This window comes from Chrysochloris asiatica, unplaced genomic scaffold (assembly GCF_000296735.1).
Source record: "Chrysochloris asiatica unplaced genomic scaffold, ChrAsi1.0 scaffold00109, whole genome shotgun sequence".
In the NCBI taxonomy this organism is placed as follows: Eukaryota; Metazoa; Chordata; class Mammalia; order Afrosoricida; family Chrysochloridae; genus Chrysochloris; species Chrysochloris asiatica.
Genome location: NW_006408627.1, coordinates 2,467,802 through 2,471,865, shown reverse-complemented (window position 1 = coordinate 2,471,865; position 4,064 = coordinate 2,467,802).

The window sequence follows — 4,064 nt, the reverse complement described above, 5'->3', positions numbered from 1 at the left end:
AATGGATTGGCAAAGTGGCAGCATCAATGGGCTCAAGTGTAGCAACAATAGTGAGGTTGGTGCAGGATTGGGCAGTGTTTGGTTCTGCTGTGCATAAGTTCATTATGAGTCAGTACTGATTCTATGACACCTAACAACAACAACATTTCATTGTAGATATGTTAAGTGCCATCCAGTCAGTTCTGACTCATGGCAATCATATGTAGGGTTTCTAAGGAATGGCTGGTGGGTTTGAATCACCAACCTTGTCATTAGCAGTCCTTTGCTTATCCTACAGTTGTTTTTGTTTTTGTTGTTATTATGTGCCATGGAGTCAGTTCCAACTCATAGCAAACTTGTACAGGGTTTCTGAGGCTATAAATCTTTACAGGAGCAGAAAGCCTCATCTTTCTCCTGTGGAACAGCTGGTAGTTTCGAACTGCTGACCGTGAGATTAGCAACCCGATTCGTAACCACTACACTACCAGAGCTCCTTTATCCTACAGTACAAAACCAGAATAAGTACTACACTTTATTTATCCATTCACCTGTTGGTGGACATTTAGGATGTGTCCATCTTTTGATCATTGTGAACAATGCTGTGATGAACATTGTTGTAGAGGTTTTCGTTTGTGTTCCTGTTTTCAATTTTTTGCGAAGGTATAAATCTAGGATCGGGATTACTGTATCATTTGATAGTTTTATGTTTAACTTTTTATTCCTTCCCAATTTTTATGTAAATATTTTCCTTCATTACAGCGCTTTTAGTGGGCACATGTGTTATGTATCAGCCCTTCGCTTTTAGTCATTTGTTCACTCTACAAACATTTATTGTGTGCCTGATGTGTGCTAAACTCTATACTAACTAGGTGTTTGGTTCTTAAATGAAATAAATATGATCCTTCACGTTATGGCGAAGGATATGGAAGATAGCCATTTAAAATACTCATCAAATCTGCCTCTGACATTTGTGGAATCTGGGGCTAGAGTGTAAGTGAAAGCCACTTTAAATGTTTAAAGATTCAAAAATAATTTAAGGTGTGCCCTTGTCCAATCTGTTTCCATTCACAGCCTTGATATTCACATCCTAGTGGTTACCTTTGTGACCTAGAGACTACAGGAGTCTTCCTCTCTCCTTGGTCAGTTCTGTCACCTTGATGCTGTATGGCAACATAGAGGGGCTGGCAAGACAGGAAGGTGGGTGGGTTCCAGGACAGCTGAGTCTGACACAAGAACTGAAATAGTCAAGGTGCTTAGATAATTAGGATGGAGAAATATCCCTCTTTTATTAATCAAATTGTGACATCCCCCAAATATGTATTGATGTCTTAACCCCTGCATCTGGAAATATGACCCTGTCTTTCCTTTTGTGTTAATAAGGTCATTACTGTTATTGTTGTTAAGTGCTGTTGAGTCATTCTGGACTCATAGAGACCCTGTATAGGGTTTCTGAAGCTGTATCTTTGCAGGAGTAGAAAGTCTCATCTTTCTCCCACGTAACGACTGGTGACCTTGAACTGCTAACCTTGTGGTTAGAAGTCCAGTACTAATCCTATAGACTCACCATGCTCCCTGGTTCCAATGTACTTTTTTGGTAAATCTTTCTATTCCTTGTAGCACCCAGCAGGCTGCCTTTCATATGAAAGCACATAACATGCATCAAACTATAAGAACACTGGATTTGTCCAAAACTTGTTGCTGCCTTAGCATCCTGAACAGTTTAAGTATTAGAACTTAATATCTACCCCAAATTTGATTACAGTAAATAGTTTGTGCTGTATAAGAACCAGATGTATCTTTATTGGACAATTGTTTGCATACATTTAAAAAATCCCACAGATCTTCAATAAGGTTAACTCTAGGGCCAAAGCAGCTACAATTTGGATCATAATTTCTTTCTAGTTTAAATTGAGATGCTTAGTAAGAGCAGATAGAGATGCATATGTAGAATCTGTACACTTTTCCTTTCATCAAGCATTTACTTGCTTATTTACAAACCATTCTGAGAATTCTGGGTCCAGATGATCTTCTAGAGCATCAGGCAAGGCCATGGAGCAAGGAAAGTAAAATTGAGTGAGTGTAAATAGTCTGTACAGAAAGCATCAATTCCAAGTTGGTACCACTTGAAGTTGTACTCTCTAGTTAAGCAAAACATCACTGAAGCACAAATACAAGAGTGTAAAAAAAAAAAAAAATTTTTTTTTTTTGGTAATAGAATGAAAACAATTGAAATTTACCTGCGTTCTATTGCTGGAACAGAATAGCCTGGAATGGGTTTTTTTTGTTCCACAGTATTTTTAATTTTTTAAATGTTTTTCTTGTGAATTATGTGTTCGTTTACATGGGTGAACATTCTCTTTATATTCATCCTATCATACTTTCTTCCATTGTAATGATTACAATCCCATCCATGCATCATCAGATATTCAAAGGGTACACCCTGCACACCTGCTCCCCAGCTGCCAGCACACAACCCCTCTCTCTTCCTGAGTCCAGGATCCTAAGCAACTCCTTCCTAGGTGTTTCCAGGGATCTTAGCTCCTGGACTGCAAAATCAGCCACTCCACTCCTTTTGTTACCAAACATTTACATTTACCTTTCCAACACTCACTGTCAGACCTGATAGCAATCATTCCCTATTGAACCACAGGAGTCCTTTCCCCCTCATCTTTTATTAACCCCATACAGACAGGTTGGAAACAATTCAGTGAAGGTTCTACCTTTCCCTATATCCTGTGGAGCTAGGTTCCCTATTGAAAGCTTGAAAGACAGTCACTTCTTGCCTTTGTAGTACACCCATTTTGGGTAGCCTATGTCTAAATTCCCTATCCCTGTTGACCCTGTGTACAAAGGGGGTGGGAATGATCCTCACTGTAGAGATTTGTCGGCTCCTTTGTCATAGTACATCCACAAGCATAGGTCAAGATCATCCACTTACAGTGGCTTATTCCTTTTTTAAAAATTTCTTCCCTCTTCTTTATTCCTCTAGGCATGTTCTGATCATCCAGCCGTTGATGCCAGGTCAAATGGGTACTATCTGCAAGTGTGGGTGTTCTTGTGTATCTCCCCTCTCTTTATATCAGCTGGATGCTTCACATTCCGTTCTAGTCCTCTGGGGCCATGTCCCTGCCCCTGGGACCAGGAGTCTCCAGGTCTCGTCATACTGCTGGCTAACCATGTCTCAATCCAGGTTAACAGGAGTCTATTGAATGTGGTCGGACTTAGGTCACAACTTCATTGCTGTTTTTCCCCCACTTCCCCTTATCAGTGAGCAATGTTGTCAGTAGCAGGACCATATGCCTGCTGCTGTTGTTGTTGTTAAGTGCTGTTGAGTTGATTCTGACCCATAGCAATCCTGTATAGGGTTTCTGAGGAGCAGCTGGTGAGCTTGAACTGCCAACATTGCAGTTAAAATGGCTTTGCAGTCTGGCACAGCACCACACTAGTATATTCTATTTGAGTTTCAGTCTTGGAAGGAGGTTTGCCCTGAGGGAATCTGACCAATTGCCTTGATGGCTCCATGGAGAACAACTTGCTTGTTCTTGTAGTAGTCAATTGGACTGCTGTTTTTTTTTTTTTTTTCTTTTCTTTCTTTCTGCTGGTCCTTCTTTCAAGAAGTATCTTCTGTTCTTCTAGCTGCTCCAGACTGGTCTGCTTGACCTTTCATGTGGAAATGCCCCACCTCAGAAGATTCTGGTTGATGATCAGGATTCCACCTATGGTCTTGTGCAGTGCAAAGGCTTTGTAGGGAACCTCCTTCACTGAGCAAGCTCTAGCCCCATTTTAGTTATTCCAAATAGTTACAGGTTGAAGATGACATACAAGCTTTCTCTGGTGATGTTTCTGGCTATTCCTCTATCTCTCCTTCAAGTGTCTATTTTGCAATAGTAGGCAAGAGAAACCAAGATTCAGCAAGCAGACAAGCATCTTAACATCATTTCCCCACTTTTACCCATTCAAACCATGCCTCAATCTTTGTATCCACAAACCCTGTTGTTTCATGTTCATGCTCAGATCGTTACTTACCTCTGTTCCATTTAGCCAAACCTGCCTAGCTATTCTCCCATCCACCTTATTTTTCCTTT